The following is a 14347-nucleotide window of genomic DNA, read 5'->3' as shown; positions in this document are numbered from 1 at the left end:
TCTGAAAAGGTTTTGTGCCAGGGACCCCCTTGAAGATAAGATTAGTGTTAAAAAATATATATTATTGTAAAAACTGATTTGTCAAAAATAGCAGATGTACAAGGACACAGCGCGGCATGAAGTGACACGCTGTGAGCTTGTATATCTGCTATTTTTCAAAACCACTGTTCTAAATCCTAAGTTTTTTGAAAAACGTATGTTGTTTACAGTATATGTAGCTAAAATCTACAATGATACAGATGCTTTCCCTGTTTTAATGGGTTAAGATGCCAGTGGTAATACCAGTGAGATAGCTAAGGCATTGTTCAGAAAGAATCAGATGAATTCTACTGATTTTCTCAATCAAACGCACATCAGGCTGTCTGCCTCTGTCAAGTGATGTGTCGGAGTGAGTGAGCGCTGCTTTATCCCATTCAATCGAGGAATGCATATGATCATTTTAGATGTCTTTGGCTATTCAAAAAGCAGATCTGCAAGCTCATAGCACGGCACCCTGTGCCGCGCTATGAGCTTGTAGATCTAATACTTTTCGAAAAATCTTGAAAATATGATACATTTGGGGGGGGGGGGGGGGGTCTCGAGGGTTTAAGTGGTTAATGTAACATGTCTTTTCTCTATTTCTACTATTGGTATCTCACTGCAGCCTTGGTGGATCATCGAAGGTGTTACCAGGTCTTATCCTCGCTAAACCCCTCGCTGCCTACCATGTAGAAGGAACGCTGCTCCGTCGGTCCAAGAACATTCTTGTTGCCTTAAGGTAATGTTTAATAGAGGATTTGTAGTTAAAATGCTGCTCAGTGCACTGTGATCATGTAGATCTGCCATGTCTGGTTCAGTTTACATAGTCTAGAGGGTTTTAAGAGGTTAACATGTTGTCTTTTTTCTGTTTCTACTATTGGTATCTCACTGCAGCCTTCGTGGATCATCTAAGGTGTTACCAGCCTGCTAGGAGACACCCTGCAGTACTGGTGATCGCGGATCCTGACCAACTGAATGACTACACACCCCTCGCTGCCTACCCTGTAGAAGGAACGCTGCTCGTCAGTCCAAGAACATTCTTGTTGCCTTAAAGGTGTAGTGAAATGAAAAATATGTTTTTCACACTTTTAGAGCATATCCGTGGTCATCATATGGGCATACCTAACAATAGATGCCAAAAAAAATGAAAAAAAAAACATTTTTGTGTATTTTTACATCGAAAGTCCCTAAAAAGCCAATCTTAATTACTTCCTGTAAACGAAAACGTGCTGCGTGATGACATAACTCGACCTTCGTGAATATAAATGAATCTTGATTACATGCACCTGTTTGATTCCCATAGCTGCACGTTCTTCAAACACAGCTGATTTTAATTACAGAGATACTCCGTTTTGAATCTCATTGAAGATGAGTGTATTACTAATTTTAAACTTCATCTGCACACTAAAATATGTATCTGAAAACATTATAGGTTAGAAATAAGCCAGGTAGTAGCAAACGCGCTTCACTGGCCGTCTCTCTCTCACTTGTAAACAAACACTAGCCGTGTTGCCCACGGCTGAAGTGATTGAGATCCAACGTCCCATAGCCTGAAGGGATGGGACCTTCTGATTGGATTAGAGTCGTTGCGCCGACGTTTCAGGCTGAACCTTCAAAATAAAATGCCCGAAAATGTCACTTCAGTGCGTCTTTAAGGTAATGTTTGATAGAGGATTTGTTGTTAAAATGCTGCTCAGTGCACTGTGAGCATGTAGATCTGCCATGTCTGGTTCAGTTTACATAGTCCAGAGGGTTTTAAGAGGTTAACATGTTGTCTTTTCTCTGTTTCTACTATTGGTATCTCACTGCAGCCTTCGTGGATCATCTAAGGTGTTACCAGCCTGCTAGGAGACACCCTGCAGTACTGGTGATCGCGGATCCTGACCAACTGAATGACTACACACCCCTCGCTGCCTACCCTGTAGAAGGAACGCTGCTCGTCAGTCCAAGAACATTCTTGTAGCCTTAAGGTAATGTTTGATAGAGGATTTGTTGTTAAAATGCTGCTCAGTGCACTGTGAGCATGTAGATCTGCCATGTCTGGTTCAGTTTACATAGTCTAGAGGGTTTTAAGAGGTTAACATGTTGTCTTTTCTCTGTTTCTACTATTGGTATCTCACTGCAGCCTTGGTGGATCATCGAAGGTCTTATCCTCGCTACACCCCTCGCTGCCTACCGTGTGGAAGGCACGCTGCTCCGTCGGTCCCAGAACAGTCTTGTTGCCTTAAGGTAATGTTTAATAGAGGATTTGTTGTTGTTAAAATGCTGCTCAGTGCACTGAAAGCATGTAGATCTGCCATGTCTGGTTCAGTTTACATAGTCTAGAGGGTTTTAAGAGGTTAACATGTTTTCTTTTCTCTGTTTCTACTATTGGTATCTCACTGCAGCCTTCATGGATCATCTAAGGTGTTACCAGCTTGCTAGAAGAACCCTGCAGTAACGGTGATCGCGGATCCTGACCAACTGAATGACTACACACCCCTCGCTGCCTACCCTGTAGAAGGAACGCTGCTCGTCAGTCCAAGAACATTCTTGTTGCGTTAAGGTAATGTTTGATAGAGGATTTGTTGTTGTTAAAATGCTTCACAGCGCATTGTGAGCTTGTAAATCTGCCATCTCAGGTTCAGTTTACACAGGGTTTAAGTGGTTAACATGTTTTCTTTTCTATGTTTCTGCTATTGGTATCTCACTGCAGCCTTCGTGGAGCATCGAAGGTGTTACCAGCTTGCTAGAAGACCCTGCAGTAACGGTGAACCTGACCAACTGGATGACTACACCCCCCCCCCCCCCCGCTTCCTACCCTGTAGAAGGAACGCTGCTCGTCAGTCCAAGAACATTCTTGTTGCGTTAAGGTAATGTTTGATAGAGGATTTGTTGTGGTGTTAAAATGCTGCACAGTGCATTGTGAGATCTGCCATCTCGCATCCAGTTTACCTAGTGTAGGGGGTTTAAGTGGGTTTTCTGAAAAACCTATGTTTTCTATATCAGTGGTTCTCAAAATGTTTCATGTCAAGGACCCCAAAAATTATACGTATTTGGCCGCTGACCCCCCTATCTTAAAATATTTTGTTCCAGGGACCCCAAGTTTTGAGTTAAAAATGTTCGGTTTAAAGATATATAAATATATTGATTTACACACATTTCCTCGATTTTTCAAAAATAGCAGATCTACAAGCTCGTAGCGCGGAATTCGGTGCCGTGCTATGAGCTTGTATATCTGCTATTTTTGAATAGCCAAAGTGTAAAATAATGCTTTCGCTCAAATCAAAAAGTGACACGGATGCGTTCCAGGTCTTAATGGGTTAATATAAATGTTGTATGTTTTCTTTTCTCTGTGTTTCAGCTATTGGTGTCTCATCAATGATGCTTCTCAGAGTCATTGTCTCACCACAGGAAATAAGGCGTGTCACCCTACAGAATGTTCCCCAGTCAGTCGACGAGCTGTGTGGAGAACTGCGCAACGCTCTGGGCCTCCGAGGAAACTTCAGCGTACAGTTTAAAGATCCAGTCTTTGACAATGAGCTCACCACTTTGACAGACATCAATGAGCTACCACCGGAAAAAGCCACACTAAAGGTTATTTTCACGTCTTCCGAAGAAGCTTTTGAGAGTAGATTAGATACCATTGTAAGCTTTGATTCACAGAGTAGCGCTAGTGGGTCACAGAGCAGCGCTAGTGGGTCGCAGAGTAGCGCTAGTTGTTCAGGAACAGGGCTGAATCCCTTTGTTATTCCAACTTTCTGCCATGATGTTGAGGTTCAGCTGAGGGCAGGAAGTCAGAATTATGCCCAGCGTGGGACTGTGATGGTTATCAAAAAGGCTTTGAGGAGTGAAATACTGACCAGACTAGCTGATGCCATGATGATCGAAAGCACTACCCTATCCACAGCCGCCTATCCACAAGCACCACAGAATGAAATTGTAGGCAAAGCTCTTGTTGCAAAGCACCCTTGTCTGGGGGAACCAAATACAGCGACGCCTTGGGCTGGTTGGGCAACATCCCTAGCAACGAAGTTTGGCAATTATCGTTGCTTTGTTAATGGCTGCAATCTACTGCCTTAACCTACAGTACCCCCCTCGCATGAAGCGCTCCTTTGAATTCCTTCAGAAGGTTATCATGGAGATTGACCCAGACACATGCTCAGCAAGAATCCGTGGGTTCAAAAATAAACTGCTTGGACATCACCTGTAAACACTGAAGTGCAAATCTGAAGTGGGGGAGTTCGCCTCCAACTGCCCAGACCTCCCCACAGACCTCAGCCCTACAGGAGGGGCATCTGTACTGCACTGTTTCTATAAGAGTTTAGCCCTAGAGAGGAACAACATCCTCTGCACTGTTCCTCAAATAATTAAGCCCTAGAGGAGGGGCATCTGCACTGTTCCTCAAAGGGGCATCTATTGCACTGATCCTCAAAGACTTCAGCCCTAGAGGAGGGGCTTACTGCACTGTTCCCCAAAACTTAAGTTACTTTGTAGATGTAATTTTGATTACTAGACTGATTCTTATTACATAAACTGCTGCTTCCTTGCTTCAGGACAGAAGGCATGTTCAGAACCTGAAATGTTCCTGAATGATTTAGTTTCGTTACTAAACAGTTGAATAAATTGTATTTTTCAACAAAATTCAATAAATCAGTGATTTATTCCTTGATTTGAAATGGCAAGTTATATACATGAAGTTTTAACTTGAAACTGAGTTATTATAATACAGAAATGTTTATTCAACAAGGTAAGGAAAGTTATATTGCATTGATATAAATTATTTGATTTAACTCAGTAAGTTCAATCAACTTTGATAACTTAAAAAACAATGTTGAGACAAATAGAATATTGTAGTTGAGTCAACTTTATAAACTTGAATTTCTGAGTTGAAACAAAGTGAATAGTGAGGTTGTCTTAATTTGAATTTTCAAATTCAATCAACTTTGATAACTTGCAAAACAATGTTGAGACAACTAGAATATTGTAGTTGAGTCAACTTTCTAAACATGAATTTCTGAGTTGATACAAAGTGAATAGTGAGGTTGTCTTAATTTGAAATTTCAAGGCAGCTTTTGAACCTACTTTTTCAAGTTAAATTGAGCTCAGATTTGTTACAGTCTTAAAACCAAATAGGCCTACAAATTAAGGTAGATTAAAGCAATTACAACAATTACAAATTGATCATAGGAAAGACTTGTCATTGGTTTACATTGAACAGGGACATGTTAATGTACTGTATCTCAATGTCACTCTTTTATTACACAAACAAACTCAAACAAAGATTCTGACAATGTCCAACATAACATTACAAAACCTGACACAGCATTTTTTGCATTTATGTATTTTATAAAAATGTCAGCTACATGTTAACGGAGTAGTTCACCCAAAAAATTCATGGAGATTTTTGTCGCATTCCTAAGCCAATAATTTGATGACCGTCAGTGTCATGTCAGTATAATGGTCAGTATAATGGTTAGTACCATGGTCAGTATCATGGTCATGGTCAGTATCATGGTCAGTACCATGGTCAGTATAATGGTCAGTACCATGGTCAGTATCATGGTCAGTATCACGTCAGTAATATTCTCTCTCTCTCTCTGGACTCTCTCTCTCCAGGTATCGTCCTAGCCTCCCTTCAGCTGTCCTTCCAGGTAGCCAGTTTGGCGTACACACCAGCCTACACTAAGATCTACCAGGCAACTCTCACCTGGTCTCCGGGGTTTGTCTTCACTCTGTCCAGCATCATCTCTGTTCTGGCCATCATCCCCATCAGGTACTGGACTTTGGTAGTTCTCAAACCTTTTCATGTCAAGGATGACCAAATTAACAGGCCACGGTATTTGGCCACGGACCCCCATCTGACAATATTTTGTGCCAGGGACCCCCATACAAGATTTGTGTTTGTTAAATTGTTTAAAAAAAAGATTCCCTTTTTTTTTCTTTCACATTGTTTGAAGATGTTTTGAAAATAGCAGATCTACAAGCTCACAACATTCTCTTGTGAGCTTGTAGATCTGCTATTTTCAAAGACCCGATGTATAAAGGGTTAAAGTAGTTAAACTGATTTATAACTGATTTGATATATCTACTGCTATTTGTATAGGCTGGCTGTGTTTTCCACATCCAATATTTCTGGCTTCCGTAGGGCCAGCTATCCATTGAAAAACACGTTTAATCATGCACCTTATGTATACTGGCGCTTTGTGTATTTGATTTGTCTGTGCCTTCCTGTTATTGACCTGTTCTGTGTTCATTTCCTCTTCATTCTCTCTATCTTACATTCTATTCTTCCTTAGGCCTGTGACAATTATTACATAATTGCCTAATCGCAGCTGTTTTTGCATAATAGTCATATTCGTTTCCATGTTGAAAAATGTTCATACATTTTCAAACATTTTTCAAAAACACTTGAAATAGCAGTCGCGTTGTGAGCCTCTACATCTGCTATTTCCAGTATTAGTTTTATTTTTTACATTTTGAAAGTATAAAGTAAAATATGGCAGTCATTTATTTTGTATATTTAAGTTATTTGTCACATCTGACCTTTGCATTTTTTGTTACCCTAAAGGGCAAACAGAAATATATATAATTGTATTTATATGTTCCAATGTTCAATGCCAAAAACACGATTAAATCGTTAATCACAATTATTTGCGTCACAATTAATCGTCAACAAAAATGTCACAATGGTGACAGCCGTACTCTTCCTGTGCCTGCAATGTTGAGAGAGTTTGCTCCCAAAAATAATTTCACCCACACCTGTAATCATGTGATGTGATGTGAGGATAAAGTTGAATGCGATCCTGATATGTCATCTTGTGTCGTTCCTGTTCTCCAGCATCGTTGGCTGCAGGTCACTCGTTGGCTGGGCGGGACTACCAGAGGATCCCGGGAGATTGACGACGATGATGTCATCACTGTGCTACCTCATGACATTATTATTGTCATTACCATCACAATGGCAACGTTGGCATGAGACGGGGAGGAGCTGAGAGGTGGGGTTAGAGCAGCCTCGTTGTGCCTTAAGGCCAGTTCAGATCAATAGATTCATGTTGGAGGCGAAACTTGTTTTGGACTGTTGCAGAGAATAATGAGGTGTGGATGTTAGGGAAATAAAGACGGCACACTGCAAAGTGCTGTAGCTTCCAAAGTGGTCGACTTTATTATGTTTACAGTACGTTTCGGCTCGTTGCTTTGATGTCTTTACAATGGTATGTCTTTTGATGGTTTTGCAATGAGTCTCATCCCTTCTTGCAGGGCCGTGTTTATGCACAGGCAATGTAGGCACATGCCTATGTCTTGTCGGGGGTGGGGGCGAAAAATGCCCCCCCCAAAAAAAAACTTTTTTATTTTTTATTTTTTATTAAATAACATAAGTCTAACCTAACCCTAAAATTGAAATAAAGTAACAAAGAAACGCCCAAAAACAGCCACAATCCGCGAAATAACCGGAAAAGTTCGCTTTGCGCGCGCGCATGGGTCGCGCACATGCACGGGGGGGGGCCCGAAAACTGTCCGTTGCCTAGGTCGCATTTTGACATTAACACGGCCCTGCCTTCTTGTCACTGATCTTACATCTGAACTGGCTTTTAACCACTTGAACCCATCCATATTACTGGGGGAACATTTGCCAAAAATTGCCGATCTACAAGCTTGTGAGCGTATAGATTGGCTGTTTTTGGCAAAGATATTTTGTTTGAGGGGAAAAGAGTGCTCCAGGTATAGAGGCAACTCATGTCCAGTTTACTAAGCATAGAGGGCTTAAGTGGTTAAACATATAGTCATTTATACTTTGTTGTATGACTATGTCACTCGCCGTCAGGAGAGGCACACCAGGCAAATGTTTGGGGCCCACAACCAAAAAGGTTCAAATGTTCCCCGGATTGCCACTCAAATTGACATATTTCCCTTACAGTTCTACTATCCCAAAACATTGAACCCCTTCTAGCTACCGTATGACTGCTGGATACTGTTACTGTTAGGACAGTCAGCTAGACACCATAACCATGGCAGGAATTTGAAAGGTGCCATGAAGACCACGTCCACCCTGCCCCCTCAGTTTGTATTTATGCCGGTCAAAGAAAGGATATGCCTTGCCTCTTTCCTATCGATTTGTTTTTTAAACACTGTGTCTTCTGTTGAGATTCTGAATTCTTATGGTATGGGCAACATCGAGTGAAATGCTTCACACATAACCAGTGGTGGGTTTGATTTCAAGGCTGGTATGAACTGGTATTTATGACGATAGTTTGACACAAATCTAGTACCAGCCAATCAAACTCATCCTGATGACACAACTGTGAGTGACTGAGTGAACTTACAGTATGTTCAACATTGAAGACCTCCTGCTCGTCAAGTCACAGGGTTGTGCTCCTGCAGATTTTGAAAACCAAGCAGCATTGGCAAAATGGTGAGCAGCTGGCATCACCAAAAATAGCAAACATTGCTATGTATTTCAATGTTATGTCTTAAAGCTTTGTCCTAATGTCTCAATGCTTAATGTTTTGTGTAAAGCACATTGAATTGCCTTGTTGTTGAAATGTGCTATTCAAATAAACTTGCCTTACACTTTTCAGTCCAATGCCAGTCCAATGACAGTCCATGTTCAAGTCCTAGACCTGCTGTAGTTGAATGTGAAATTGCTGTGAATTTGTTAATATAAACAAACTTCAAAAGTACTAAGTCATTGACTGAGTAATGTAGTAATACTCAGTCTTTCAGGAGAGTGTTTCCATTGTCAAGTTTTTCCAGCTAAACTACAAGAGATCAACTCAAAAGCACTAAAAGACAAATGTGGGGTGGAACAGGAAAGTTATATAATGAGTATTTCAACTTTACAAACGGAACGCTAACATACAAAGCGAGACTTCAACAGTGCTAAGAGACAGATTTTGAGGTTAACTGAGTGATGATGTGGTGGTCTGAATTTCAGCACGGAGAGTCCATATTCAAGTCCTAGTCCTATTACCAAAGGTGACAACAGACAATTAGACAAATAAGCATATGTGAAATGAATAATCATAATCTTTACAAGAAACCAAGTTAAGAATACATGATTATGTTTTATCTTACAGGTGTACGGTACAGTAAATAGGTGTATGTTAATATTTGCTCATGCTTTTGTAACAGGAGTTATTTTACATTTATTTTTATTTGATGAAGTTCGTCAACATGTAGCTAATTGAGAACCGAAGAATGTACCCCAGATATTGTAGTTCATGTTATTTTCTCAATAATACGTTGTCTGAACAACACCGCCCTCCTCTGGTGGAACTGAATTTCACTGTGGTCAAATGTACGCACATGACGTTGCTCTTTCTTCCGTGATGGATTCAATGAGCAACAATATGCTGGTGTTTACAACTCCGCTCCATTTATCATATAAATAAAGTCTTATATTCCTATATTAACTGTAATCTGTACACATGGTTAAACATATGACCAAAAATAAATGTACACCGGGACCCAGATTCATACCCATAACATCTTGGACACGGAACCTCAGCTTTTCTCTTGCACCACCAGATATTTACAATGATCAAGATGCTTGAATTTAAGACCTCTCACCTTGACAGAATGATTGAATCTACAAATACATCCACTAACTCATTTCTTAGTTTTATGACCAAAACTATAGCAGTTTTAATCAACCAGAACTATACTAGTTTTTTGTAATCAAGAGTAGGCCTACAGTGGCTGTTATTGTCACTTTGGATCATTAGATTCAAAGATGTCCATACAACGTCCAAGAAGAGGTAGACCTCGTTGCTTTAGAATGTTTATGCTCAGTTTTGGCCATAATGAGCTTTCCGCCCGACAGGACAAAATATTTATATTTATATTGTACATGCAAAATTGCTGCTATACGAAAACGTATTGTTACTGCACTGTTTCTTATTTTTATTTTCATTTGTAATAAAATGTCAATGACATCACAAGGTGTGTATGGTCCAGTATATTATTAATTCATATCAGTCACTGTATTCCAGTGGGGCAAGGCAGCCTACTGTAAGTCTTAAACAAAATATATAAAACAACCCTAACAGTGGGATAAAATCAATAGAGAGTATGCACATGCGTCACTTACTACTACTAATATTTTCTGGAAGTCACTTAACGTCAGATCCATATAGTCTAGCGATTAGGATACCTGGTTTTCACCCTGGTGGCCCGGGTTCGTCTCCTAATATGGGAATGCAATATACAATCAAGTTTTATGTGCGTGGGGATCTAATTGTTAAACAAGCTTAGTGCTTTATGAGCCTTCCAGTTTAATAGACCTTGTATTGTGAATATGTACTTCCTTGGTCTCATGTCTTACTAAATAAAGTAGTACATCAATCAATCAAGATGAAACAATGCTATTAAATGCGCCATGCATGCGATGTTGAGATTACATGGAATCCGTCTATTTATATATAGCTGCAGTACCGTCCATGGGGGTCGCCGTTACCCGCAGCGGTAAGGGGTGTGTTTTTGGGACGAGCGTTCCGTATCGGTAGATAAGCAAAGTGAGAATCAGGCTAACGACTAGCCTCAGTTAACAGGCTGAACCCGCTGAAGCTGCGTGATGCTACAGTCAAAGATGGGTAATTTAGCAAGATACGCACTCTCCGGTTTACCTCCCGTTTCTGCGTGACGTTGGTGGACACGCCTTTTTAGGAGACCGGAAGCAAGTTGGAGTCCACCTACGTCACGCAGAAACGGGAGGTAAACTGGAGAATGCGTATCTTGCTAAATTACCCATCTTTGACTGTAGCATCACGCAGCTTCAGCGGGTTCAGCCTGTTAACTGAGGCTAGTCGTTAGCCTGTTTTCAGTTTGCTTATCTACCATTTGCGGAACGCTCGTCCCAAAAACACACCCCTTACCGGCGCGGTACTGCAGATATATAAACAGATGGATTCCATGTAATCTCAACATTGCATGCATGGCGCATTTAATAACATTGTAGATTAGTAGATTCGTTAACGAATAAGTGGAGTAGCTAAAATAAACAAAGATATTAATGTTTGAATCGCACTCTGTTAATACTGGGCTCTATTGCCTGTGCTTTGATTCGATACCATGACGATGTGGTCTGAAGTCAAGAGCTCTTCCAACAGAGCTATCCAAGCACACTGACCTTTGTACATTGACATTACATGAACGTGATGGCAGCCTACTGTAAGTCATATTAATCACTTTTCCACCGGGACAAGCCCCTCATCTAGACTGAGTGCCAAAGCAATGAGCAGCATAGAGCAGGGGTCTTCAACAGGGGGTCCGGGACCCCTAGGGGGTCCTCAGAGTTACTACAGGGGGGTCCGCCCTTGTGATATGATTTTTTTTTTACATTAACCACTTGAACCCAAACATCCCTTCTCTGAGGAGAACTTTAGCCAAAAATAGCAGATCTGCAAGCTCACAACACGAGGCGTTGTGAGCTTGATCGGCTATTTTTGGCATAGAGTTATAGGTGTAGAGGGAAAAAAGAGCAGCAAACGTTTATCTGAAACACAATTTTATACAATATAGAGGGGGTCCTTGCTTCATCTCTCTCTCAGCTAGGGTGTTGAGTTATGCTCTTATATGTATCATGATTTGTGTGCATGGGGAACTCATTTGAAACAAGCTCAGTGCTTTTATGAGTCTTCCAGTTTAGTAAACCTTGTATTGTGAATTTGTACTTCCATGTACTGCTGTTCTCATGTCTTACTAAATAAAGTACATCAATCAATCAATCAATCAATCAGTCTCACGGTGCAGACTCTACTCCTGAAAATGAACTGTCCACACACAGGTGGTAATCATTCATACTTTAAAATGTTCATCTTACTCTGGACATGTTTGCCTGAAAAGGAATCTTTGAAATGTTGCATAGTTTTAGAATTGTACTCCTTTAAAAGTTCAGAGATTTAGAATGGAGGCGGATGGAAGGTTAGGGTTAGGGTATAGGGACCTCAAAAAAACATGTTCACCTAGAAACTCCATTCACAGTTCAAAAATTCCACCTTACTGTGGACATGCATGCTTGAGATTTTTTCTTTTGAAATCATTTGTAGTTTTGGAGATATTTAACTTTAAGCGCCCCATTCATTGTCGATGCGGCAATGGACATTTAAAGGCAGGCTTACAACTACATACTTACGCCTAGTAACCTCATTCATACTTTAAAATGTTCATCTTACTCTGGACATGTTTGCCTGAAAAGGAATCTTTGAAATGTTGCATAGTTTTAGAATTGTACTCCTTTAAAAGTTCAGAGATTTAGAATGGAGGCGGATGGAAGGTTTTGGGACCTCAAAAAAACACTTTCACCTAGAAACTCCATTCACAGTTCAAAAATTCCACCTTACTGTGGACATGCATGCTTGAGATTTTTTCTTTTGAAATCATTTGTAGTTTTGGAGATATTTAACTTTAAGCGCCCCATTCATTGTCGATGCGGCAATGGACATTTAAAGGCAGGCTTACAACTACATACTTACGCCTAGTAACCTCATTCATACTTTAAAATGTTCATCTTACTCTGGACATGTTTGCCTGAAAAGGAATCTTTGAAATGTTGCATAGTTTTAGAATTGTACTCCTTTAAAAGTTCAGAGATTTATAATGAAGGCGGATGGAAGGTTTTGGGACCTCAAAAAAACACTTTCACCTAGAAACTCCATTCACAGTTCAAAAATTCCACCTTACTGTGGACATGCATGCTTGAGATTTTTTCTTTTGAAATCATTTGTAGTTTTGGAGATATTTAACTTTAAGCGCCCCATTCATTGTCGATGCGGCAATGGACATTTAAAGGCAGGCTTACAACTACATACTTACGCCTAGTAACCTCATTCATACTTTAAAATGTTCATCTTACTCTGGACATGTTTGCCTGAAAAGGAATCTTTGAAATGTTGCATAGTTTTGGAATTGTACTCCTTTAAAAGTTCAGAGATTTAGAATGGAGGCGGATGGAAGGTTAGGGTTAGGGTATAGGGACCTCAAAAAAACACGTTCACCTAGAAACTCCATTCACAGTTCAAAAGTTCCACCTTACTGTGGACACGCATGCTTGAGATTTTTTCTTTTGAAATCATTTGTAGTTTTGGAGATATTTAACTTTAAGCGCCCCATTCATTGTCGATGCGGCAATGGACATTTAAAGGCAGGCTTACAACTACATACTTACGCCTAGTAACCTCATTCATACTTTAAAATGTTCATCTTACTCTGGACATGTTTGCCTGAAAAGGAATCTTTGAAATGTTGCATAGTTTTAGAATTGTACTCCTTTAAAAGTTCAGAGATTTAGAATGGAGGCGGATGGAAGGTTTTGGGACCTCAAAAAAACACTTTCACCTAGAAACTCCATTCACAGTTCAAAAATTCCACCTTACTGTGGACATGCATGCTTGAGATTTTTTCTTTTGAAATCATTTGTAGTTTTGGAGATATTTAACTTTAAGCGCCCCATTCATTGTCGATGCGGCAATGGACATTTAAAGGCAGGCTTACAACTACATACTTACGCCTAGTAACCTCATTCATACTTTAAAATGTTCATCTTACTCTGGACATGTTTGCCTGAAAAGGAATCTTTGAAATGTTGCATAGTTTTAGAATTGTACTCCTTTAAAAGTTCAAAGATTTATAATGAAGGCGGATGGAAGGTTTTGGGACCTCAAAAAAACACTTTCACCTAGAAACTCCATTCACAGTTCAAAAATTCCACCTTACTGTGGACATGCATGCTTGAGATTTTTTCTTTTGAAATCATTTGTAGTTTTGGAGATATTTAACTTTAAGCGCCCCATTCATTGTCGATGCGGCAATGGACATTTAAAGGCAGGCTTACAACTACATACTTACGCCTAGTAACCTCATTCATACTTTAAAATGTTCATCTTACTCTGGACATGTTTGCCTGAAAAGGAATCTTTGAAATGTTGCATAGTTTTAGAATTGTACTCCTTTAAAAGTTCAGAGATTTAGAATGGAGGTCGATGGACGAATTTGGGACCTCAAAAAAACACTTTCACCTAGAAACTCCATTCACAGCTCAAAAATTCCACCTTACTGTGGACATGCATGCTTGAGATTTTTTCTTTTGAAATCATTTGTAGTTTTGGAGATATTTAACTTTAAGCGCCCCATTCATTGTCGATGCGGCAATGGACATTTAAAGGCAGGCTTACAACTACATACTTACGCCTAGTAACCTCATTCATACTTTAAAATGTTCATCTTACTCTGGACATGTTTGCCTGAAAAGGAATCTTTGAAATGTTGCATAGGTTTAGAAATGTACTCCTCTAAAAGTTTTGGCACCTCAAACAACGCTTTCACCTAGAAACTCCATTAACACTTTTTATAA

The 14347-nt window shown here is 40.0% G+C and overlaps 1 long non-coding RNA gene across 2 annotated transcripts in view; it reads left to right on the top strand.

Moving 5' to 3' along the window:
- LOC311037487 overlaps positions 1-8554 on the top strand; it is a 10388-nt gene extending 1834 nt beyond the window's left edge. Inside the window, exons 2-10 of one of the 2 annotated variants that reach the window (XR_014599969.1) lie at positions 644-757; positions 913-1072; positions 1830-1988; positions 2144-2247; positions 2406-2563; positions 2714-2870; positions 3362-3594; positions 5617-5773; positions 6839-8554. This is a non-coding gene — a long non-coding RNA (uncharacterized lncRNA). The remainder of the gene's footprint in view (positions 1-643; positions 758-912; positions 1073-1829; positions 1989-2143; positions 2248-2405; positions 2564-2713; positions 2871-3361; positions 3595-5616; positions 5774-6838) is intronic. The other variant, XR_014599968.1, reaches the window with a different exon arrangement.
- Positions 8555-14347: the final 5793 nt, after the last annotated feature.

Source organism: Gymnoscopelus microlampas (genome assembly GCF_963454915.1).
Source record: "Gymnoscopelus microlampas genome assembly, chromosome: 21".
Lineage (NCBI taxonomy): Eukaryota > Metazoa > Chordata > Actinopteri > Myctophiformes > Myctophidae > Gymnoscopelus > Gymnoscopelus microlampas.
The sequence above is the reverse complement of the archived record's forward strand: the minus strand, read 5'-3'. Positions and strand labels throughout refer to the sequence as shown.